The 27,071-nt window shown below is 42.9% G+C and overlaps 1 protein-coding gene and 1 non-coding gene across 9 annotated transcripts in view; both read right to left on the bottom strand.

The window, feature by feature from the left end:
• The window catches only part of LOC114489650 (amyloid beta precursor protein), a 245,126-nt gene that overhangs the window by 29,222 nt on the left and 188,833 nt on the right, over positions 1-27,071 (bottom strand). The window lies entirely within an intron of this gene.
• On the bottom strand, positions 17,152-17,259 carry LOC114491199. The gene has a single exon (XR_003684008.1). It is a non-coding gene; the product is annotated as a U6 spliceosomal RNA (small nuclear RNA).

Below are 27,071 nucleotides of genomic sequence, written 5' to 3'. Positions count from 1 at the left end.
TGCCTGGATAACTGTAACAGTCTCCTCATTGCCGCCCTATTCTAATATTTACCTCTCTCTGTTCCCCAGGCCTTTTCCTGATACTGAGAAATGGCTCCTCCCATTTCAGTGGCTCCTCGGTTTCTACTGACTTGAGCCCAACGACTTAGCCAGGTGCTGGAGGCCCTCTGTGATCTGGGCCCACTTTATCTTTCTACCCGTGAGGCTCGCAGCTCTTCGCTGTACACACCTGTGATACTGTGATTTACAATGAACAATGTATATTGTTTATTGGCAGAGTTCCTAGAACCCTTGGAATTCCTTAACTGCTGAGGGCTGTAAAGGTGCCTTTCGTTATGCTAATGACATGATTTTTGGAAGAAATCCCCTTAAGAACCAACCAGGTGATTAGAGGGCTGGAGCTTCATTTCCCCTCTTCCAGACCTCCAGGGAGAGGGGAGGGGCTGAAGATTGAGTTCAATCACCAACCGCCAATGATCTAATCAATCATGCCTGTTTACTGGCTGACACCTCCATAAAAACCGCAAAGGACGGGTTTGGAGAGGTTCCAAGCGGGTGAACAGGCGGAGGTGCTGGGGGAGCGATGCCCTGGACAGGGCATGGAAGCTCAGTGCCCCTTCCTCATACCTCGCCTTATGCAACTCTTCCCTTTGGCTGTTTCTGAGTTATAACCTTTTATAATAAACCAGTGATCTATCTAGTAAGTAAAATGTTTCTCTGTGTCCTGTGAGCCACTGGAGATTAACAGAACCCAAGGAGGAAGTGGCTGGAACCTCCAGTTTATAGCTAGTCACCAGAAGCCCAGGAGACAAGGTAGAGGTGCCATTGACTATGGCAGGGGACAAGGGTGGGTTAGGCAGGACACCAGCCTCCCGCAAGAGCCCCCACGTCTCCAGCCTCCACAGCACGACGAGGGGGCTCCCTCCTAGTCTCATCCCTGGAATGCTCACGCAAATGGAGAAACCAGGCAAGATCAGCACACCTCTGTTCCGTGACATGTTCCACTGTTACAGGTTTGCAAGCCAGCTGAACTTAACCACACTAGCCCCATTGACTGGTGATTGCTTTTGTCCCCTCGAACAGGCATTTCCCATGGGAGCTGGGAGGAGGGCTGTGCCCATCTCAGCCATGGAAGTAAAAAGGTCGAGTGGGTGACCGTCAGAGAGGACAGCCTCACATTGTCCTTCGTACACTATCCAGGGCATCTCGGGTTGCGGCAAATTGTAGGGCTGCCTTTTCTCTTTTATCCCTTCCTTACACGGTTGGCAGGAAATTTCTTCCAAAAGGCCATTTGAATGTTGAGTCCCACAATGATTAATTTTCCTGGTATATTATTATATTCATTTTCAGAACATGAGAGAACGAAATATTCAAGAAATGGTATTTATTTAGGGCAGAGTGAAAAGCACTTAGGCTTTTATTTTTGGTGCAAACTAGCGGAAACCCACATTCCCATCTCAATCAAACACAGCAGATTCAGACGCCGCCACCTCCGGCGATCTCACCCGGGAAAAATAAAAACCAGTGTGGTTTTAAGGGACAAAAAGAGGGTGGAAATGATGGATTTCCATTAGCTGGGGTAGGATTCAATTTTGAACAGTCCAAGGCAGCCAGCTACCTCTTGATATTATTAAGGGCTCAGGATTTTACCAGTGGCTAACGCAATTGGCACCAGGCAATTCCGCCTGTGATAAAAAAAAATCCAGAGCCAAATATGATTATGTCATTGCTCATTCTGAGTGGGACCTTATCTTTGAAATCTGTGGTGAGACTAATCACACAGAAGCCACACTTCTATGTTGGTGGCCCTGATGGATGATCTTTTTTACCCAAATTAATGCAACATTTTATTAAAATGCTTTGGTGGCAAATACTGGGGATTTCCAAAGCTTTCAAGCACCTGCATTTGCCAACTGCTGTCTTACCTCTGGAGTTAATTATTTTCTTTTATAATACCCAGGCACATGAGCTTTGCCATTAAGAGTAGAAATATTTAACTGAGTTCAATGATGGTAATATTTAATCCATAGTTTAAACAATAACAGATATTTAATGTCAAATACTAAACATCCAGCAAAAGCCCCACCACCTTGCCCTTGTACAAGTATGTTGAGGATGTATATCAGGCATACTCCATAGCAAAGAGGACAAAAGTACTTCATCACTTAGCCGTCACTGAAAATCTGTAAACTATTTTAAAGAAACTAACATCAAAAGAAACACCCAATAGCAATTTCATCTTCCAATGACTAAACAATTTTGTTTTTGTAGAAGCAATAGACTTCCATGATTTTGCAGAGAAACAGCCTCATAAGAGAGCTGCTACATGGGAAACAGATGAATTCTAATCTTCGTCTCTTAATTTTTCATCCACTAGTCAAACTCCTTCTAAAAATTGAACTGCCCCCTTATAGATTTCAAGAAAAATAAAGTTGACAGGCGCTACACCGGTGGTCTTTTACAAGCTTTGGTTGTAATCATTGGGTGACCTCTCACATCCTCTAGACTCATCGGTGGTGGGGAGGGCAATTTCCCAGTCGTGGGGGGAGGCTGGGTCTCAGCCTTCTCTCGGGTGAAACACAGCTAGCAAAGGTCTGAAAGGGAGACTGGAGGGAACCTGACGACCCCAGGCTTGCTGCTTTTTCTTTTGGGGAGCAGGATTGAAGCCACATTGCTGTTATTAATTTTTTTTCTGATTCTTCTGTTTCCTGGTACAAAGATGAGTATTTGTCAACAACCTTTCCCCAAAGTGGAAATTCCCTTTCCACCTTATCTAACAGGAGATTCTCATATGACCAATTCTTGTTTTTTAAATAAACACTTACTTGTCCATTTGAAAGGACAGAGGATAGCCCCTCTGTACAAGGCACTTTCTGCCGTGTCCCCCACAGCTGCCACAGCCGCACTGGAAGTATTTCTAAAAGGGACGCAATTTTTTTTTTATCAGGAAGCTCTACTATAAATCTGTCATTCATTGTAGGCACTTTGCCCGCACTGGTACAATGCGATCAGATTTAATTTTTTTAAAAAAGATTTTATTTATTTATTTCTATAGAGAAGGGAAGAAAGGGAGAAAGAGAAGGAAAGAAACATCAATGTGTGGTTGCCTCTCATGCGCCCCCTGACCGGATACCTGGCCCACAACCCAGCCATATGCCCCGACTGGGAATCGAACCAGTGACCCTTTGGTTTGCAGGCCCGCGCTCATTCCACTGAGCCACGTCATCCAGGGCCACATTTAATTTTTCAGCCACAGTTCTGTGCATGTCTCATCCAGGACTCAGCATGTAAATGCCACACTGTTCCTTCTACATAACGTCCATGGCCCCCGAAACTCCCCAAGCCTGCGTCCCTTCCCTTGGAACCCTGTCATCTGCACTCCTGCTCCGTGGGCCTCCTATGCGAGCTTGTGGAGAGGCAGAATCTCAGGCCCCACCCAGGGCCAGGGACACAGACTCTGCCGGTTCACGTCACCCCCAGGCAATCCTTAAGCCCATTATTGTCTGACCACAGGTCTTACACAGGCATCACAACACAGCAGACTCAGCTCTCCCCTTCACAAAAAAGCAGGGCTCACACCAAAACAAGGTGTGAGAAATGAGAGTGGCCAAGAAACAACTTTGCCAGAGGACACCTTCCCCCGAAGCACCTCAGTGTCCTGTCTGCAGAACCCAAACCCTTGAAGCTATCGCTCAAGATAACATTTCTGAACCAGAACGCCACAGGGAAGGGAAGACTCCTTATGAATTTTCTTTTTTTGTCAGACCATCTGTCAGGCAGGAAATGAAACAGGAGCCAGCGCAGGGAGGTGCTCAGGAGACGGTCAGTGTTCCTCAAGACTCTGAGGAAAGCCTGTACGTGAGAGTGAGGAGGGCACCAGGACGCACGCTCACACGGCTGGGCTCTCCCGCACTGGGGACCAGCCCTAGCTGCTGAGCAAAATGTCCTTCAAGGAGCGGACTCACTGAGAGATCAACGGAGCAGAAGCTGTTTGACATGCTGGCCTGGGGGCGGGGGGTGGGCATTAAGATATTTTGATGCGTGGGACAGCAGTCCCATGAACTGTGTCATGCCGGGACACCTTGACAGCATGAGACCAACTGTACTAGTGACACCGTCTTCTTCTGTGGCCTTTTTACGTGCATTAGTTCATTTGATATCCACTATGGTCTCTACGGTGGGATTACCACCCCCATGGATACTTGAGCAAATTTTCTCATGACAACTTCCATCTTGAGAAATACATTTCAAGTTATCAAGTGGCAGAACTGAGATGTGAACCCAAGTATCCCAATTCCTAATGCAACCTTCTCATGATTCCATGAAAAATCCCGTTTTTTTTTTTTTTTTTTTTTTTTTTGGCGGGGGGGAGAACATGGGTATTTCATCTGATTAGTAACCATTATAGAAGTATATACATATCCATCGTCACGAGCATCCTGTTTTGCATACATTGTTTCTGATAGATTTAGAAAGGGATGAATGCAATGGTATTGTTTTCTTCCTAGGAGGAAACCAAGGTCAGAGGTTTTAGCCACAGTCCAGAATCGGAGCTTCCGGATGGCAGAGCAGGGCTGCAAAGCCAGGTGGTTCCCCAGTGTACGACGACCACACGCCGCTCTGTTCCCTTCTCTGAGCGAGGCCTTACCTGTCACCTCCCCTCTGACAGCCCTTCCGCACCCGCAGCTCCCCTCCGAGCACCTGTCTCCTTTAGGTTGCCCTTGCTCTGTCTGGAAGACGGGCATAGCTATGATAGCTACAGGAACTGTCACTACACTCTGACGATTTGGAGTTGAATTGAAGGTAATTTAGATGCCTTGGGATCCTGCGTTGTTTACATGGTTGAACCTGCATACGCAGTCATCCCAAATAGCCTTGTCCATCGGGGTACAGGGACTGGATGACTTCAGTGGCCACGAGTGGGGGGTGCTGTCACATTTGCTAACTTGGGGGACATTTTTATAGACATCAGATCACAGAGCAATGCTGTTCCACAAATCTAGTTTTTATTTTGACCTCCGGAAAATTGGGTCAGAGCTCTTATTTTTAGCTACACTATCAATCTTGGAGATCTCTCAGTCTTAAAATTCAGTCCCCCTGCCTGTACCTGGGTTTATTTTTCTTTCATAGTTTCTTGGACACGGCCTTTCAATGGAGCATGCTTTGTCTACTTACGGCAACAAAGTGTCCTGCAGGGCATACAGACGTGGCGACACATCACCGTGAGAATGTTCCTTACTGCAAGTGACCTTTTCCTGAGGTTTCCCTGGCCTGGCTGAAGACCGAGGGTATGGAGAATGTCCCTTTTCATTTAAGACAGGTTTCCTTTTGACTTGTAAACAACGCGGATCAAACAACTTAGTTCTACCAATGGCATCAGTCAGAAATCAAGATAAACGCCAGTCAGGCCGGGGGCTATGAGCAGATGAAAGGGTTCCTTCCCCGTGTTTACTTGTGGAACATGTGCCAATGGGAGATCCTGATCCTATTTCTGACTACATCAGGAGTCCCAGTTCTGCCTGGGTAGTCGGGAGCCTATGCAGTCCCGAGGGGAAAAGTCTTCTAAAGTTTACATGAAAAACGCACAGTGTATTTACGATAGGAAGGATTTTGAAAGTGTGGCCGCGTTGAGATTATAATTCACACACATAAATAAATAGCCTTGTTTTAAGGAAATACACAATGAAGAATTTATGTGTAAAGGCCCCATCGTCTGTGAGTTACTTAAACTAGGAATTTTATGTAGTATTTTCAGAACTTTTCTTTGGGTCTGGAATTGTATTAAAATAAGAAGTTCCGCCCTGGCTGGCGTAGCTCAGTGCATTGAGTGCAGGCGGCGAACCAAAATGTCGCAGGTTCGATTCCCAGTCAGGGTACATGCCTGGGTTGCAGGCCACAGCTCTCAGCAACCGCACATTGATGTTTTTCTCTCTCTCTCTTTCTCCCTCCCTTCCTTCTCTTAAAATAAATAAATTAAATCTTAAAAAAAAAAAGAATTCTCTTAAAAAAAAAGTTCCGTACTGTGGGGCTAACACTGTAGTGCCAGCTTTAACCTGTGTACATCTGGGTTTCTCCTCTGGGTGACATATATAGTGAACACGCACCCGTGACCATTAACATAAACAGATACAAGCTACATGTACCGTGCAAGTTAAAATAAAATTGAATGTGGTTTTTATGTTTCATATTCCTGAAACGTAAGTCAGTTATCACCTGTGGTTCTCACCCCAGGAAACGGTGGTCTCTTCACATGCTGGAGGGAAAACTGGCTGTCTTGGGCTAGTGGAGAGACGTGTGCTTTTATGGCTAAGCTCAAAGAGTTCCAGACTAATTATCATCAAGTGGAATTCCCTCTGCAAACCTGTCTTTAAGAGTCCACCCCTGTGGCATAAGCGAAGACTTCACTGGGATTCCTCTTTCATATAAAAATATAACAGCTGGCACCAACTGCAAGAGCAGCATAAATTCAGTGAAAAAAATGTATAAAACAAAAGAATAATTCACTTGCAATGTCATCACCAGAGAAAACCAAGAGTAATATGTTAAAAAATTTTATCTTTTACAGAATTGATTATTTCATCTCTTCCTTTTATCACTTTATGATCTAGTTTTTATGACTGTGGTTGATGGGAATAAATTTTGTGAGGTTACTAAGCATGCAGAGGCTCTTGGGATTGGCAGTACCAGGTTTGAGGACACAGAGATGGAATCACGGTGAATTTTTTTTGTGTTTCATTCTACAGTACGTATTTTTCAATTTTCTGATAGGTTGTTCTGCATAGTTGGTGCATTTTTTGGTTTGTTTGTTTTTACTTCCAACTAAGTCTTCAAATACAGAGTAAATTGGAAAAACGAAATAAAACCTGAGATTTGCTCTACCTACCTGGGTCAATATCACATTTTTAAAAAGTGCTGATGCGCCCTGGCTGGTATAGCTCAGTGGATTGAACGCAGGCTGTGAACCAAAGCATTGCAGGTTCGATTCCCAGTCGGGGCACATGCCTGGGTTGTAGGCCATGGCTCCCAGCAACCACATATTGATGTGTGTGTGTGTGTGTGTGTGTGTGTGTGTGTGTGTCTCTCTCTCCCTCTTTCCTCCCTTCCCTCTTTAAAAATAAATAAATAAAATCTTAAAAAAAGTGCTGATGCTTTCAGTGAGCCTAAGAGAATAAAGTGAGGAAGACTATTTTTGAAAAATACTCAAATGAAAGCTGTACTACCTTTGCATATTTTTTAATAGAGCCAGAGTCATTCAGGTGATTTTATACAATCTGAGCCCATTCTCTCCCAGAGCCTTTGCTGATGGCGTCGGGGTGGGTGTTCTGGGCATCCATCCACAATGCCCCCTTTCTCCACCTGAGCTCTGCACCAATTAAGGGAGAGCAGGCAGAGATGAAAACATCACCTTTACTTCTGATGAGGCCCTTACTGGCCCACATGCTGCTTTCTTTGGAGTGAGTCACATACAGGGCACGTGGGCCTGTCAAGCTATCTGCAGACTGGATTTCAGCTTCAACTCGTACCCTCAGATGCACTTGAAGAAGGAGGGAGTCTGACTGATGCCCCGACAGCGGGGTCCTGTACAACCTACACACTGTGAAGGGCTGGTCCTGCCTGCTCAGCACCTTTCCCAAACCAGTGTCTGTTTCACCTGGGTAACAGATATGCTGGGTGGACCAAAGGAAACCAAAGGGATAGGAAATCGCGACCTTCTCAACAGTGAGCATTCATTCTCTGCCATGCTATGAAGAAAGTGCCTTCTAATTGATTCATCTCTGATAAATGCTTAATCAATGGAATTTTATCTTTAGAAGGATGTACAGTATTGGTTAGCAGGGCCAGTTAGCACACAGTAGAAAGTAAAATTTTCAACATCCATCCACAGTTAATTTCACTCAAAGAGTCTAAAGGTTTCTGCTGGTAATTGTAAGAGGACCAGGCAAGTGTGGATAAGATCAGCACACATATAAATATATGAATATACGCAAGGGAGGATGAGTGCCTGGTCCTGTAGCAATCACAGCATGCTTGTATACACGATAGTTCGTCGTAAATGCCTATTTATGCAGATTAAAAGAAACCCACACCAACTTTCCATGCTCTTCTGCACACTGGCCTGTTTGTGTTTTCTTTAACACACAACTTGCTCTGCTGAGCACAATCCTAGAAGAGCAATGGTTCTTTCTCTTCTGCATTAGCTGATTCTCGCTTTCACTTAACCCTGCATGGGGAAACCGAACCTGGTGACAGGAAGTGCTTGGCTTTCAGGGCTTGGAGGTGGACGGAAAGGGTCTGTGTTCAGGGAGGCACTAACAGTGCAGAGGAGCGGGAGAAGCTCAAAGGATGCATTTGAACGAGAATAATCTGGAGCCAGGAAAAATAACATCATTTTAGTAATCCAACCATCTACCATCTTCCAGGCTAGTGCAGGAAATAACAAGGGTTTTTTTATTTTTTACTCAGAGCTCATGGCCCTGAGGAAAGATGGGCATAAAAAAATTTCCATACAATAAAGATTAAATCAATACAAAAAGAGTTTTGGGTCTTTTTTTCCTTAAATCATCAATATTAGCATCCAAGGGGTGATAAAAATAAAAGCAACCTTATTTTTTTTGTTCTGCAAAGAACATAGGAGAAACAGGTAAACAGTACAAACATGAGAAAAAAAAGCTTGGAGTTTTGAGCTGGGGATAGTGCTACTATAGATTTGCTAGGGAAGAGACAAGGCTGTCACAGTACACAGAAGTGCATGCACGAAAGCACAGAGGATGAACTTGTCACAAGCTGGGACGCTGCTGGTTGTTGGGACACAGATAAGTGAACAGGAAGCAGCTCAAAAAGAAGCCAGAACTTTAAGTTCATGGGAAATGGGGCAAAAGGGGACGCTCACCCGCACCAGGAGTATGCACAATTAGCAGAATCCAGATGATGGCATTCTACGGGCTGAGGAGCCAGCAGTTCATTAACAGGTAAATTATAAAGTAAAAAAAAACCGGAATGGAGGGGAGATCTGGGTATTACAAGACACTTAAGCAACATGTTGACCTTAAAGCACAAGGGAGGAGATTGTGGGTAAAAGCGGGTACTGGAGTGATAAAGCCAGACAGACATCGAAGGACGAGATACAAGGAAGCACAGTGTTCCTTGGATGGTAGGGTGGTGCGGAGGGAGGTTGTAACGGAACAGGGTGCAGATGATATCGGGTGGCTGGTAGTACTTTCATTCTTGATCTGAGCTTGGCCCAACAGAAGAACAAACAAAGGGCAGAAACACAGGTTTCCCTGAGACACGCTGAATGTGCAACGTTCCAACACACCCCAGTGAGGACGTCTGGAGCCGCGGAGAGCAGGGGCCCGGAGGGCTCATGTCTGCACTGAGTCGGCCCACAGGGAAGCACTGGAACGAAAATGGGAGTTTTCCGGATTCTAGAAGAATTTTGCAGGGGTTTTTGGAAAAAATCCCTCATTAGATTCCCCCTTAGGGATTTATTGTATATCGAATTCTGCTAGAGAATGAATAGTTCCACCCACAGTGAAGTGCCACATCTTTGATGAACATTCTTCACAGTGTCTCACAGCGGTGCTTAACAATAACATCAGAGTGGCGGTTATTGTTAAGAACTGCAGGGAGGAGGCAGGGTAGTTCATACCCAAATAAAGAGTCATGGGGTCCTTATGGTTTCCCTCACACGTGGAATCCAATGAACAAACTGAACAAGGAAAATGGGGACAGACTCACAGATGGAGAGCGGGATGAGAGCTGGGGGTGGGGGACTGAGCAAAAAGGAAAAAGGGCTCATGGACATGGACGACAGTGTGGTGAATGCTGGGGGGAGGGGGTATAAAGAGGACTGAATGGTAATGGAAAAAATGCAATAGAGATTAAATAAAAAAGTTTCATTTTGTTTTCTAAAATCATTTCAATATTAGAATCCATAGGGTGATTTAAAAAGGCAACCTTATTTTTTTTTTTATTCTGCAAAGAACAAAGGAGAAAATGGGTGTAGGAGATGGAAAATAGAGCAGAACCAACTCTGCTTTAAGATGACTGTGAACCACGGATCCTGGTGCCAGAAGGTGTGTTCCACTGAACGTGCTGGGAACGAGATTGGTCTCTTCGTCACCAGGACTGGACAACCAACTCCTTCCACTGTTTTCCATGATGCTCAGCTTCTGGCCTCGTATGGGAGATCTTACCCTAGTCTTTCCTTCTGATCACTTCCCAGTCTCAGCACCAGACCTCATCCAAGCCCCTGATGTTTTTCCAGTTGAAAATGTACAAGAATTTTCCCTGGCTGGAGTGACACAGTGACTTTGAGCACTGGCCTGCAAGCCAAAGGGTCACTGGTTCGATTCCCAGTGAGGGCACATGCGTGGGTTGTGGGCCAGGTCCCCAGTAGGGGGCACACGAGATGCAACCACACACTGATGTTACTCTTCCTCTCTTTCTCCCTCCTTCCCCCTCTCTAAAAATAAACAAATAAAATCTTTAAAAATAAAAAAAGAAAATTTACAAGAATTTCTAGCAGCTTCCTTTCTTTAAAAATGTTGCTTAAAAGTGTTATTTTCATCTCAGCACAGTTAACCTTTCTTCACCTTTACCCTGCCCTGAAAAAGTCTCAACTCAGGACAAAAGAAAAAAAAGGGCAAAAACCCAGACTTCATCCAAAATTATGATACTCTATATAATTATTAATTTTGATCTGAGATTTCTAGTCTTTACTGTAAACAGAATCAGATAAAAATATACTTCCCTTTCTCTAAATATATAGTATTGAAACACAGTCATCTTCGGTGATACGTAATTAATTCACCTCAGAATTTAGAGCCCTTCTCTACTAATTACCACAGTGCCCTAACAGCTCCTTTTTTTCTAGTGATATAAGTGATCTTTACTCAAACGTACTCAAAGCTTCAACAACAAATTAAAAAATGACTCACATTATGGTGCATTTATACATGTCTTTTCATCTTCCAAGTGCAGTAAACATTAATTAAACCTGGCTAATTAAACACCCACGGTTTACTAATTTACTCATTAATCAGCTTCCAGCAAATGTAAAGCATTTAAAGCCTTTCACAATTTGTACAATTAAATATGAAAATTACTTTTTTAAAGGAAGAGGTCATCAATTCAAGACAAGTAGTCCTTTGGCTTAAATTTGATAATGTTTCCGAAAGAAACTTGGACAATTCTTCATATTCGTGGAAGTGAAGGGAAAGAAAAAGAAACGGCCTGTTATGGGTTGAATCGTGTCTCCCCAAAGATATGTTGAAGTCCGAATCCCCAGCACCCGTGAACGTGACCTCATCTGGAAGCGGGATCTCTGCTCCTGTAATCAGGCAAAGATGAGACCACACTAGGCTGAGATAGGACCTGAAGCCACTATGGAGGAAGGCAGACCCTAATGCAGAAAGGTGGACTCATGATCACACTGGAAAAGACACACGGGGCTAGAGACAAGGGGAGAATGCTACCCGAGGATGGAGGCAGAGATGGGAGGGATGCATCTATAAGCTAAAGGAAGGCCAAGGATGGTGGCAGCACCAGAAACACGAGAGAAATGGAATAGATTCTCTTTCAGAGTCCTCAGAGGGAGAGTAGCCTGTGGGGCTCCTGATTTTTTATTTCTAGCCTCCGGACTGATATGGATGAAGAGAGTGAACTATTGTTTAAGGCCACCCAGTCTGTAGTAATTTGTTACAGCCTCCCTAGGACATTATACACTGTCTATAAGTGAGTATTCACTATTTGCTGATAGGATAACCACTCTTGGCTATAATAACTGTACTGGAGCAGAGTGTGGTTTCTTAGTGAGCTCTTCATCCAAGGCTAGGACATGCAGATAGGGGACTGGAATAAAATAACTCTAGTCTAAGAGTTTAATGTATCCCCATGAACACAGAGGTGCTCACCCTCTAAACACCAGAATGTTTCAGGTGCGACTAAATGCTCCTTTGCTGCAGCTCTCAGCTGCTGTCTTCCAAGACTCTTCTGGAGGGAACACCACCCACCTGCCTCTCTTGACCATCAACGGCTCCGTGTCTTGTCCTGCTAAGACCATGGGAATTTGGGACGCCAGCTGTCAACTCTCAAGCTCAGCAAGGAAGTGGAAGGGCCTCAGTGTCAAACACACTGAGGTTACGTCATATCCTCTGCAAGAAGCCAGAAGCTGAGCTGTCCCTGGCAGCGAAATGCATGACCAATGCCTGGCTGGTTGAAGTTTTACTAACTCCAGGGCGATGACACGACAGCCTCTGATGCCAGAACGGAGACTGCTGTCGGACCTACGCTCAGCTGGGAAACTGAGTGGAGCGGGGGCAGCTGGAGTCATCTGTAGAATTCAGCACATCAGTTTCATTTTGGGGTTCATACTGGACAAGCTGATCTTAACAAGAAAATTCTCCAGGAGTCTAAAAGAGTATAGATAAATTAGTAAAAAGACAAGTTTTAAAAATCCATCAGGCCTGGCTGGCGTAGCTCAGTGGATTAAGTGCAGGCTGCGAACCAAAGCGTCGCAGGTTCGATTCCCAGTCAGGGCACATGCCTGGGTTGCAGGCTATAACCCCCAGCAACTGCACATTGATGTTTCTGTCTCTCTTTCTTTCTCCCTCCCTTCCCTCTCTAAAAAATAAATAAATAAAATATTTAAAAAAAGATTGATGTTTAAAAAAATTAAAAAAAAAATAAAGCAAAAAAAAATCCATCTTTGAGTTAAGTATATGCTTTATATACCAAAGAGGTCTTCAGTTTGAAGTTCATACAGGCAGAGTGAAGGCGCTGAAGGCTGCTAAGGTGAAACCCGGCTGCAGAGACAGGGTGCAGGGGCAGGAAAGGTATCTTTCGTGGCCTCCTTTGACTTTCTGGGGATAAAGAAACCACCCGCATGCACTAAACAGATGATGGGTGATGAATACGGGAGAGCGGTTACATTAGGTCTATTCAGTGTAGCCCACTGTTACGGACTGAATTGTGTTCCTCCCCAAATTCATATGTTGAAGCCCTAAGGCTAATGTAACTGTACTTGAAGACAGGACCTTTGAAGAGGTAATTAAAGTTATACAAAGTCTTAAGGGTGGGACCTTCACCCAACAGGGCTGGAAAACCAAGAGATGACAGACAGCTCTCTCACTCACGCACAGAGAAAAGGCTGCGTGAGGACACAGCAAGGTGGCCATCTGCAAGCCAGGGAGAGAGGCCCTGGGAGAGACCCAACCTGTGAAGACCTTGACCTTGGACTCCCAGCTTCCAGAATTAGGAGAAAAAATTCCAAGTGACAGTTTCTCCATGTGTCCCGGACACTTCCAGTTACGTGCTCTTTTCATTTGGGGTGGGGGAGGGACAAGAGGTGATTAAATATGATTTCTGTACCAAGTCACTATATGAGGTACTTCAAGAAGCACAAGGATCTCATTTGCTTTCCTGCATAACCCACAAAATATGCACGCTACTATTTAACAGCACCTTGGTACTCAGCATGCCCTTCCTTGGTAGTTTTTTTTTGTCAGTTCTCTAAGAAGACACATGCTTCCCAAGCTAACATTAGGCTCTGTGATAATTCTCCAAGAGGAAGCTTTTACTGTTTGTCATTCATAAGGTTGACAACTTTAGGCATATTTTGTTGATTTTTCCCTTCATCCCTTATGAAAATAGTATCATTTTGAAATTGAAGAGAGTCTAAATGGATAATTTCAGTCCAACTCCAGTATTAATAATACAAAGAATCTGAAGAGGGAGGAAAGAATTTTGGTAAACAGGGTAGATTTACAATTTCTGGAAGAGCAAATAAAATAGCAAATGGGGAAATGTTATAAAGTGTGACATTTGCTGATTGAAGCCTGCCCTATGTTCGTACTGTCTATTTCTCAGCTTGGATAAATAAAGTATAGCCATCGACTCCGTCACATCTAAATAAATATTTTATATAATCACAGCTTTGGAAATAAGCACCACTAAAAATGCACATGCCTAATTTACCAGAATATATTAATTTTCAATGATAACTGCTATTCTTTGTTCAAGACCATTATAAACATAATCCAAATTTCTAAGAATCTGTATATTTTTGCTATTTCATATAATCATGAGTTTTAAAACTTCTGGATAGTCCTCTGGGGAGATAAGGAAAATGAAGATTTCTGTAGGTCTGAGAATCTGAATTTTTAGGCCCAGGAATTGGAGCCTAAATTGAGCCTAAATCCTGAATTTTTAAAATAACAGTCCCTCTAATAAATTATTGTGCTTCACTTGGCCCCAAGAACATGTTCAGAAGCAACAAATGGCTTCCAGAACTACTTCCACAGGGAGTGCGTTTCTCCCTGGGAGAATTTCAGATGGGCTCTCAGCTGTCTTTCACATCCTACCACTTACAGCAACCAAACCAAAGACGGCAGCACATGCCAGACACTCCTCTCTGCCTGCTGGCCAGAGACACAAAGGTGCAGAAATCACACAGGGCAGCTCAGAAGGCTCAAGGCACGACTGCGGTTCATCAGCGCATCACACTGGAGTTCCCCATGCATTAGTAGGTTCCAAGGACCTAAAGCCAGGATTAGCGAGGCCTTCCGTAAATCTAAAATATCGACACTCAGTTCTCCACAGAGGGCTCCCAATTCTGCTGAGTTTTTTTTTTTAAAGAAAAAGCATTATATTTTTCCACACTCAAGTGTGTGAAGACCTCCTTTGATTTCTGAAGGGTCTTGGCAAGGCGTGTTGCACACCTTGGGCCTCGACCATTTTTATGGCGTGGTCAGAGTCTCTGAGTTCGATCAAGCCAGGAAATCACCCAGAATCCTTAATCTGGAAACTGAGGTCTGGTTCCTCCACCCTCCTGTTCCGCTGAGGAGGGGTTAGCAGCAGCACAGTGGACCCAGGGCCACACTGAGTGAGGGGAGGGACCCATCTCTTCATCTCACATCAAAGAGATCGAGGAAGCCGGGTCTCTCATATTTTCATACAATATTTGTCTTACATATGGGTGCCATGTTAATCAATAGATAGGCTACTTGGGCCTTTTTTGGGGGGCGGGGAATACTTGTGTTTTATTGTAGTATATCCAGACTGTCACGCCTTAATTCCTCTTCTTATACCTGAAGCAGGTACTTTAGGTATAAGAAGGCTTCCCCCTTAAGATGGGAAGGAGGCACTCAAGTGTTGAGAAATCAGGTTTCTGCCTAAAGGAAGGTGAGGGGCATGAAGTAGGCTTAGCCTATGAACTCTAAATTCATTCTGGCAGGCCTCCCATATCTAAAAAGATACTAACTGTAGCCCCATCCCTTTCCTACTTTTCTTGAAACAGCTGCTTTTCCCCTCTGGTCTCCTCGTAACAACTGATATTGCCAACAACAGCTTGGAAAGTGCTCAAGGCTGATTCTTAGCAGAAAACTGAGGGGCTATTTATACTAAAGTCATTATCCTCAAAACACTTACATTTGGTTGGATTGCTCCAAAGGTTTGTTCTCAGTATTAAAAAAAATTGCCAAGAACTTGCAGAACTCATGTGACTGACACCGACTACCCTAACAAAGAGGAGGGGAGGACAGCAATGGTGTATCTGGAAGTATTTCCTTCTTTGTTACCAGAATTCCACAGAACTTGAGAGCTGTAGGGTTATAATAGAATATAAAACTGTGGGAGAAGAAAACAGATGACCTAATAGTTTCACGGATTATACTCAGACTGGTGGCTTAGGTCATTTCCACTTGAGTTTCCTGAAATGTTGCATTTAATTTCCTTTTAATTTTAGAGGCATTGAACCCCAAACTGAGAGCAATATACACTAAACAGGAGGCTGAGAAAGAGAAACTAAGTCTGTTGTACAACATTTGTCTTTACAGTTATTTAAAAGTAGTAAATGCTGATCCAAAGATACTGATACTGAGGGGTATCCAGGGGCACTCAGAAGTGCCTCTGTCCACAGGTGTTCCGTATATCCACAGGAAAACGGTGCTGAATTAGAAAAGACTTCACATTTTATTTGTTTAGGCAGAGTCAAGTAGTCCCATAAAAAGGTTATACCCATAAACTGATCAGTAGCTTCTGAAATCTCCCTTTCCTTTACTCATGTCATAACAGTGTATGACAAGTTTTTTAAAACTATCAACTGGATAATTTAAAAAATTATGTTTTGATCTGTACTTTTAATTACAAAAATATGTTCATCTTCTCCTCTATGACTACTAAAAATTATCTTTTTCAGTGAACCAGGGTCATCATTAAGAAGCCTCTTATTGCTGAGTAATAATTCTAAGAGGGACATTTCTGAAATCTGTAACATTTTCAACGAAAAGTTGCTAAACTGAATAAATAGATTCCAATACCCAGTTTTGTTTGACTTGGCATCAGCAGGGAGGTGGAACAAATACCAGAGACATCAGAATAGATTCGGTCTTTAGTCTACTTAACCAGATGTGTGACCTTGGGCATATGTCACAGTCCCCCTGAGCCTCTGAAACAACATGGCAGAACCATTTGGAACTAAGGTTCCACCTTCTCTAATAATCTCCAGTGAGCGATGGTGGCTGTAGGGAGTGGCTGTCAGAGGATAGTACCTGCTGCTTAGAGACATGGCGACCCGCACTCCTCAGCCTATTGAGTGCAGCCTCTTTCTCAGCTGCATTTACCCAGAGTCCCCCCAAGCAGATTCTAAATTAGAGGGGGAAAGACTGTGCCCTGTACTTGGGCGGTGAGTGTATCTGGTGACGAGCACAGAATCCGACATATGCTGGGCATTTAAGAAATACTTTTGGAGATTCAATCTCCTTGATGAATTCTGGGATCCCCTTGCTATAGTCACTCCTGTGAATATAATATAGAAGTGAATATAGCAAGGAGTACAGACATGCACACACACAGACACACACACACACGAACCCTTTTTTACTGTGGTAGATATAGATAAATAACATAAACCTCATATTTTAACCATGTTCAAGTTTGCAGCTCAGTGGCATCAAGTACATTTACAGTGCCGTGCGACCACCACCGCCATCCATCTCCAGAACTTTTTCCATCTCCCCAAACAGAAACTGTACCCTTAAACACTAACTCCCCATCCATCCGCCACCACCCCTCACCCCAGGCCCTGACAACCACCATTCTACTTTCAGTTGCTGTAAATTGTTACCCTAGACTACTTGTACAATCACAATAAAAAATAGGGGACATATCACGAATCGGCATCTCATCTGTGTGCAGGAGCCCTGTTAACCGTTCCTGTATCGTTCCGATGTAGTGTGTATGTGCTGCCGAAGCGAGCACCATATGGATGCTTCTGAAACCGTCTAACACTGCTTACACATCAGCAGAGCGGTGACTGAGGACTAACATGTTTGCCCAGTGATATCCCAGTGGGAACAGCAAAGTCAGTTTTCCCTTTATTTAACAAAAGTTTGATATTAGGAAACGGTCCCAATTTAAAAATTGTAGCTATTAACTATACCTATTAATAAAGTTTCATATATTGGTATTATTGGAAACTTATAAACAGCAAGAAGTGCATTTTGTCATTATCATGTGGCACAAAAAAGTTTTTTTTAAAAGATTTTGTTTATTTATTTTTAGAGAGAGGGGAGGAAGGGAGGGAGAAAGAGAGGCAGAGAGACAGCAGTGTGTGGTTGCCTCTCACGTGGTCCTCACTGGGGACATGGCCTGCAACACAGGCTTGTGCCCTGATAGGGTATCGACACTGCGACCCTTTGGTCTGCGGCCTGCACTCAATCCACTGAGCTACACCATCCAGAGCTAGGCGCAAAAAAGTTTTAATGTAACAAAGAATGGTCATATTATGAGTGATTAATACTTTCAAGTCCAGCTACATATATGATACTTTTTTCACTGTATGTCACATCAAACAGGGCATGTTTGGCAACGTTCCATTATATCCAACTTATTGATTCTCATTTGAGAGTAAACCCATTTTAATTCTTTCAAGGCTCAGTAACCATCAACAAAATAGAAAGACCAGATTTTGCAAAAAGAATAAATAATTTAGAATTTCACACAGCAATCTCTCAACTTCCCATACCCTATGCCCCAAACCTTGAATGTGAAATTTGGTTTGCTTCTAGTTTCCTAATTAAAAACGGTATGAAATGCTAATAAGTAAACTCATATTAATATGATATGTTCCCTTTTGTAACCCCCCTCATGCCCCAGGAAGTTCCTTCACAACCTGGCAAAGCTTCCGAAGCTGCAGCCTCTGAGTGAGCTCCGCTTCGCCCTCACAGCCTCTGGGAGAGAAGAAATGGATAGTTTGCTAAGGCCAGGCTGGCTCAGGCTGCCGCTTGCTCGCGAGTGGCTGGAGACACGCAGCTGCCCTTTCTTCCTTCTAGAAGAATAATGTCTCTGGAGTCTACTAGCCTTAGGGGCAGCTTTATCAAGTCCAATGGTCAAGAGGAAGCTGAACACACAGTCCCTCTATCTGCTCCCAAGGGCTGGGCAGGCCCATCTAAATGCTACGCAAAGCAAAAGTAAAGACAGAGACTTGTACAAGACGATACAAGAGCTCCTTTTTTGCTGTTTCAAAGAAATAAACAGGACTTAGCTCAAGTTTCTGTGACACATGTAAATGAATATTCATAAAAAACCAACACCCGCCCTGGCTGGTGTAGCTCAGTGGATTGAATGTGGGCTGCGAACCAAAGTGTCGCAGGTTCGATTCCCAGTCAGGGTACATGCCTGGGTTGCAGGCCATGACCCCCAGCAACCGCACATTGATGTTTCTCTCTCTTTCTTTCTCCCTCCCTTCCCTCTCTAAAAATCAATAAATAAAATATTTTAAAAAAACCCCAACACCCTATACAAGTTATTTAATATCTACCATCTTAGGTCAACAGATGTGTCAACAGCGGTTGAAATAAAAGCAACAACCTGGTCTTGGTCCTTTGACCATCTCTTTCTCGCCCCAAGTCCACGAGACTCTCTCTGAACAGTGTTGGGATTTGTATGGAGCCAACATTCCTTTGGACACCCAGCTCATAATCTGAAACAAGTTAATAGATTGATCACTTAGTTTTTTTTTTAAGATTTTATTTATTTAGTTTTAGAGAGGGAAGGGAGAGAGAAAGAGAGAGAGAGAAACATCAATGTGCGGTTGTTGGGGGCCATGGCCTGCAACCCAGGCATGTGCCCTGACTGGGAATCGAACCTGTGATGCTTTGGTTCGCAGCCCGTGCTCAATCCACTGAGCTACGCCAGCCAGGGCTGATCACTTAGTTTTGATGAGATATTATTTCCCACTGTCTGTGACTGACTTTCTAAAGTAGTCCCCAGTATGTATGACAGGAGAACAGTTAACCAGAGTGATGGGGCCTATCTGGTGAATACATTGCGATATTTATTTGAGTTGAGTGGCAAGATGCAAATTAGCATTCCTTCCAAACTGTCTCACATGGGAATGAGCATAGTCTTCTCCTTCCCGGTTAGTCTTTGTGGATGTATTTCAAAACTCGTCTCAGTTTGAATGTATCTCTGTACTTAGGATGGCGCCTATCGCTACCATTTTTATTCTCTTTTTTTAAAATATGAACCCTGCAGGCAGCTGCTTATGAAAAAAAAAAATAACCAGGGCCCTTGTCCCAGGCTGAAATCATCGGCCGTTCCCAAGACGCCACAAAAATAAAACCAGGACACATCTGCTGCAGGGTTCCATGCCAGGAGGCAGTCTAGCAGCCACCACTGTGGTCTGACTTCCCTCCCCAGTCATTTTAGCTAGGATTCCTTTTTGGCTTTTGATTCAAATTACAGGGCCATACGTAAACGCTGGTGAGTTAATTAAAAAACCAACAGCCCAGAACTGCACTGAATCATCCCAGAAATCAGCAGAGCCTGTGGGAGGCACTGCCTCAGATTTCGCCCACATGGTGGGAATGCACCCGCTCCCCCCACCCCATTAGAGAATGGCACAAAAACAGGCAAAACTACTGATTTGTCATAGTCATGAGTCAATGCAAAGCTTACAAAGACATTTACTCGAATCTCGCCAAAATTCAGACTATTAAGTGACAGTGTGCTAAATCAGTTTTCCTGCCACTTCTAAATATTAGCCTTCCTCAATAAGGTCAAGTGGAATCATCTTATAGTGGATATCTGTTCAAACAGTTACAGTGTTATAAAAACTTCATTAAAAAATTATAATAGTAATAGTCCCCAAATTGACCTACAGATCCAATGCAATTCCCATTAAAATACCAACTCCCTTGCTTTTATTTTGCAGAACTAGGGGAAACCCCCGCCCCCGAAACTTCATATGGAAAAGCAAAACACCTAAAATAGTCAAAACAATCTTGAAATCTTGAGAAAAGAATCTACAAAGCTACAGTAATCCAAACAGTGTGGTACTGTAATAAGGATCAACATATAGATAAAATAATAGAACTAGGAGTCAAGAAATAAACCTCTGTATCTCCGGTCAACTAATTTTAAACAGTGGTACCATGACCACCTGAGGCAGAAAGGATAGATAGTCTTTTGCAATAAATGGTGCTGGGACTTGTGATATCCAAATGCAAAGGAATGAAGGTGGATCCTTACTTCATACCACAATTAACTAAAAATGAATCAAAGTTCTAACTGTTGGAGCTAAACTGTAAAACTTGTAGAAAGAAGCATAGGCATAAATCTTTTTGACCATGAGTTGGGCAATGGGTCTTAAATATAACACCAAAGCAAAAGCACCAACGACAAACAGGTGATATTGAACTTGATCAAAGTTTTAAAGTTTTGTGTGTTCAAGTGACATAAAGACAGTGAAAGTGAAAAGGCGACCTATGGAAAGGAAGAAAATATTTTTAAATCATATATTTGTTAAGAGCCCAGTACCCAGAATATATAAATAACTCTTACAACTCAATAATAAAAAGGTAAAGAATCCAATTAAAAAGTAGGCAAAAGATTTGAATAGATCCCACTTACTTATTTAGATAGAAAAAATAATCCACAGTAAGCCCCCACAATGGTGTGAAGTGAGCAATATGGCTGATATTTAAACCATCTGATGATTGTGGGTATTCATTTGGATCACAAGATCAATACACCACACAGATTTATGTATATTAATGTCTCTAATTTGTCTGCCAGAACAATACAGATGATGCTTATTTGTGTTAAATGAAACCTTTAATCTTCTTTCTAACCAGAGAGTGCATTCTTTTTAATATTGTCAAAGGAATGACTTTTCCTTTACAATTATGGATTCGAAATTCAGAAAATATCTATTTTCCAGAAGGGAAAACTATAGACATCGTTCAGAAAAACCGATGTTGTTTTCACACATCATTTATGTCAATAATTACTATATGTCATATGAAATGCGAACTTTTAAAGGACCTTACTGATGACTTGCACAGATTATCTGGATGACACATCACTGCATCCATAGATTCAATACCTAAACTCCTAAAGAAAGAAGATGGCTTGACTATCACATCCAAAAATGTATAGAGAGTACTAAATATACACAAAGCACTAAGCCAGCTACTGTGGGCGAGTTACATGCTTACGGGCTGTGACCTCCTAAGATTTTACAGACCAGTTGGGTGTCAAGTATGAACTCACTGGTGTAGACAGGTCAATATCTTGCTGTTTAGGGGCATATGCACATGGCAGTCAACAAATGAGAAAACTTGTGTGCTAGTGTTGTAATACACTTTCCAATTGTGAAGATTAAAATGCTTATAATTAGGTTCACTTGAAAACACGTTTTCATTTTCTCGTTTATAAATAAGAGTTTCTTTGGTATCACAAAAGACCCTGAATAGCCAAAGCACTCTTGAGGAAGAAGAAAGGCTAGAGGCATCATGCTCCCTAATTTCCAACTACACTAAAAAGCTATAGTGATCAAAACAGTATGGTACTGGCCTAAAAACAGGCATATAGATCCATGGAACGAAACACAGAGCCCACAAATAAACCCTCACATATGGTCGATTAATTTACGACAAAGGAGCTAAGAATGTACAATGGGAAAAGGACAGTCTCTTCAACCACTAGTGTTGGAAAAACTGGACAGCTACATGCAAAGGAATGAAACTGGACCACTGTCTTACACAATACACAAAAATGAACTCCAAATGGATTGAACGCTTGAATGTAAGACCTAACACCACAAAACTCTTAGAAGAAAATATAGGTGGTAAGGGCCTTGACACTGATCTTGGTATTGAATTTTTGGACCCAACTTCAAAAGCAAAGGCAACAAAAGCAGAAATAAATAAGTGAAACCACATCACACTAAAAAAGCTTCTGCATAGCAGAAGAAATCAACAAAATGAAAAGGCACAGTACTGAATGGGACGAAACATTTGCAAATCATATATCTGAAAGAGGTTTAATATCCAAAATATATAAAGAATGCATCCATACAACACAACAGCAAAGTAAAACAAAACAAAAACTTGATTAAAAATGGGCCAAAGGTCTTAGTAGACATTTTTCCAAAGAAGACATGGAGATGGCCAACACACACATGAAAAGATGCTCAACGCCACAAATCATCAGAAATACGCGAATGAAAACCAGGAGGAGCAAGTGTTGGCACGCACGTGGAGGAAAGGGAACACGTGTGCACAGTTGGTGGGAATATGAATTTGGGCAGACACTACAGAAAACACCATGGGGGTTCCTCAAAAAATTAAAAATAGATCTACCATATGATCCAGTAATTCTACTTCTGGGTTATCTGAGGAAAACAAAAACACTGGTTCTGAAAGGTACACGCACCCCGATGTTCACTGCGGCAGTATTAACAACAGCTGAGATATGACAACAACCCACGAGTCCAGCGACGGATGGTGAACGGAGGAAGAAAATGCGCTGCACGCACACAGAGGAATTCCACTCAGCCCTAAAAACGAGAAAATCTTGCCACCTGTGACGACAGATAGACCTTGAGGGCACTGTGCTAAGTAAAACAAATCAGGCAGATACAGAGGGATATCATATGATCTCACTCACATGTAGAATCTAAAAAACAATGGTAATGAACAAGCGAACAGAAGCCAAGCTCATAGATAACAGAGAATAGGCTGGTGGGAGGGGAGGCGAAATGGGCAAGGGGACCGAAAGGGACCAACTGCCAGCTATGAAATAAGTAAGTCACGGGCATGCAGGTGCAGGTTGGTGACTACAGTGAATGGTGCTGTATTACATATTTGAAAGTTGCGAAGAGAGTAGATCCTCCAAGTCCTCGAACAAGAAAAACAATACGTTGGTACCTATGTAAAGAGACAGATGTCAGCCGGCCTCACTGTGGTGACCCTCTCACAGCGCACAGAAACACCGAATCACCACGTCATATGTGAAACCAGCACAGTGTCACAGGTCAACTGTACCTTAGTAAAAAGATAAATAAAATCAGTGGTTGTATTATGGAAGAGTTAGCTGTTCTGCTAATAGGGGGGCAGTATGCATGTAGAGGTAAGCAAACAAACCTTGGTCATATCTGTAATGCAGGTAACAATACTGCAGCAAATATGAAAAGGAGCATCAAAACTACCATAAAACCAGAGAAGAAACACGTCTTCGGTAACGTATGATATAAATAAATGTTCTTGTTTCCAAATACTTAAATCAGCTGTAAAATATAAAATCTACATACCCTCAAACGTAATTTTTTTTATGAAAAACAAAGAATAAAGGCAGAATAGGTTAACAACTCCCTCTTCACGTTTACAATTTCTTTTCAGGCTGATACCATTCCTCGCGTAACAATTAAACATAAGGATACTTAAAATTCTCAGTAGTAATGAATGTTCCACTTCGTTCAACTGGCTAGTGCTGTAAATAGTCTAGTTTAAACACAGACTACTTTGAATTCATGCAATCCCCAAACCAATAGATTTATTAAGAACAGAGAATGGAAACACTGTTCTTGAAGTCGGCATGCTGTGTTTTCTCCCGAAGAGCAGAAAATTTTATCAAGAGGCTACAGTCCAGGGGAATAAAAAATTCTGAGCCTTCGTTCATTAGCGCAAGCTCCTTGATCCCCTGCCATGTATTTCAATCCTGCCCCATTCACCATGGACGGGCTCTGCCAGAGAGCCTTCCAACATCTGGTTTATAATAATTCATGGTTTTGATTAATTTTGAATGCTGAGAGAAGAAAACGGGGTAGGAAACAACGATGCCTCCCACCCCCTTTCCTTCCTACCGTCTTTCTCATAAATTTGCCCTTAGAGCGTTCTGTGAAGTAGCCGCCTCTGAATGGAGAGCTACGGTATTTTTAGCCTTGAGGTAGCTGCAAAATGAAGCACTTTGATAAATAACCTTGGTGCCAATAGAGAGAGGAAAACAGAATCTGTTTAGCATAGATTTAAGGAAGACAACGGAGGGCAAAAAAGTCCCATCGTTTTGAAACAGCAGTTTGACAAAGCGAAGGTAGAGCCACACAACAGTGGAAACCAAGGGATTCTGCCCTTTTGAAGGGGTCAGAGGTGATGAAAAAGAACACGGACACCAAAGAGGAGGTATATTTTCCTTCAAATAATGATTCTATCATTTGTTGAATAAAAAGCAGCTACTTTAAGTGAATAAGGGGATTTTGTTCCCCTTTACAAACGATGCCTTAAGCCTCCTTTGTAAGAAAACTTTGTAATTTGCATGCAAATAACTTTTGTTTTTTTTAAAGGAAAACATTAATAAATAACTGTGCTTGGGAACCTACACATAATAATTCAAACTTAACTGAAAAATTGTTATTAACAAAAGGCAAGTTTTTGTAAAACTAACAGGGCAGTTTGGATGATCGCACAGACTAGTGAGACACATGGAACAAACAGCTGTAGCCTGTGGCAGTCAGGACCGTCCAACCAGACGATGCACTTAAAACATCAAGTGTCCAAGCATGGGACCTGGGCAGATGACCAAACAACAGAGTGTCAGGGATATGACACACAACAATTAGAAAATGTTACTAATGACGGCCCTCAGAACTTTGGCTTTATTCTTTCTTTTGATGGCTTTGTCGACTGCACCCATTGTGTTGGCTCGATCAAACAGGGCTTCAGAGAATGCTGTGGCCGTGGGAAGATTTGCCGTGTGCCACACTGTGCTTGCGCTGAGGAAGGAGCTCAAGCATCTTTAGGGTTCCGGGGGCCCACCTGATCAAACTGAGAAGCACCTACTCCGCAGTCCGGGCAGTTACTTCAACCTTGTCTGTGATTACTCTGACACCTAGAAAGCAGCAGGGCCTCTGCTGGATCCTGAGGATGCAAAGATGACCAGGACACGGCCTGGAAGAGCTCAAAGGAGCGGGTGCTGGAGGACATGCAAGCAAATAATGAAGCACCAAGCAGAGCACTGCATTACAGGTGGATACACAGTGCCTTAGACACTAAGGCTAACGAGAAGGAAATTCTACCTGACAGAGGAGAATGGAGAGCATAAGGGGCGTGAGTTTTGGACTTGTGCCAATCTTGGCCCCGATTCCAGTTTCATCACTTTAACTGTCTCTTAAGGGCAGGTTACTGATCTTTCTCTAAAGTCCAGTTCCTTCGACTGTAGATAGGGGGTGCTATGACAGAATTCACCAGTGTTGTCACTGGCTCATGTGTGTGCATTTGTGTGGATTACAAGAAAACCCCACTTGAAGTGGACATGGCCCAGTGCTCCAGGGCTTAGTTCCGTGAATGGGTTGTGAAATGAAGGCCAGTCCACAATTTCCCCCCAAACCATGAGCCACATCTCTATGTTATGGCCCTCGACCTTCAGGGTGAACTTTTTTAAAGAACTTGGACCGTCAACATCCTCAGTAACAGACACTCATTGCTTCGCTACTTGGCTGTCACTCAAATGCCAGCTCTTCCCTCCCGTTCTCTATGCAAATCAGTCAAAAGTTTATAGGAGCATGGGCTTTTCTGTTGAGTACTGAAGAGTGCGTCTCAAGCAAGAAAGAACCATGTACAAGTTTTACTTGAACTTAAGCTGGGAACGTGGGGCAGCCCTGAAGAGGAAGAATTTGGGTAGAAAGGGCCGTGGAGCAACAGGAGGCAGAATGGCTAGTGGTTGGAGCCTCGTGAAACCCATGAGGGAGGGACAAGGCTCTGAAGTGGGGTGGAGAGTGTACAGGACAGGGATCACATGAACGCCAGGGGCAGAATATAGATGCCTTGAGATTTAGAAGAAATCGTGGGAGAGGGAAAGAAAGGCACCATGGATAAGTATAGGACAACTGGGAGAACTCAGAGTTAAAACTGTAGAATGAGTAAATTTCCAGAAGCACAAATGAGTTCTCCATACACAATGAGTGTAGTTTGAGAAATGTGTGAGAACCAGCGGCATATGTCACCAGGACTCGATAGACGGGCTATCAGACCTATGAATTTGGGTCTAGTTTGTGAACGGAATTCCGATGGATTCTATGCTCTCGTCAGTTACACCCTGCTGTTCTCAGTAATTTGATGGCAATTCCCACGCTTGCACTTCCTTCTTTCGAGTGTGGCTAGCTTCTTTATTCATCCACAACAGAGAATTCTACCCGAATGGGAGCATACATTAACTGCAGCAGATACACCTGCATCGCTAAAGATGCTGGCAGTTCCTCAGACTGGGGTAACGCTTCATCTCAAGAGCACTTGCTACCCTTGTTTAATTACACCATTGTATTTCTCTCCATTGAATGTAGCTGTTTGACTGCATGAACACATCCTAATTGCCCACATCTACTGGCCCAGACTTTTACATAAAAGGCATGCATTTATAGGTCCTTTCAGATCTTGTCCTTCTGCCTGCAGCTCTGAATTTTATCGTCTTTCCTGTCGGCACAGAACTGACTCCAAACCTAAAGTTTGACTATACACAAAAAGGCAGATGAGCACAGGTCAGACTAATGACGCAGCATTTCATTAGAAACTATTAAATGCACAAGATATAAATTAGAAGAAACCTGTGGAGATCCTATTTAGAAAGTAAGCTAGAAAACACCACCTGTCACGCAAAATTTCAAACATAAAAGTAAAAAGAATACTACAAAGAACTTCCAAATGCCCGCAGCTTAAACAATCAGCACCCATGCCAATCTTGTTTTATGGATATTCCTACTTTGAAAGTGAGTTCTTTTTAAATGTTCTTTCAGA

Source organism: Phyllostomus discolor, chromosome 2 (genome assembly GCF_004126475.2).
Source record: "Phyllostomus discolor isolate MPI-MPIP mPhyDis1 chromosome 2, mPhyDis1.pri.v3, whole genome shotgun sequence".
In the NCBI taxonomy this organism is placed as follows: Eukaryota; Metazoa; Chordata; class Mammalia; order Chiroptera; family Phyllostomidae; genus Phyllostomus; species Phyllostomus discolor.
This window is presented reverse-complemented; position numbering and strand designations above follow the sequence as displayed.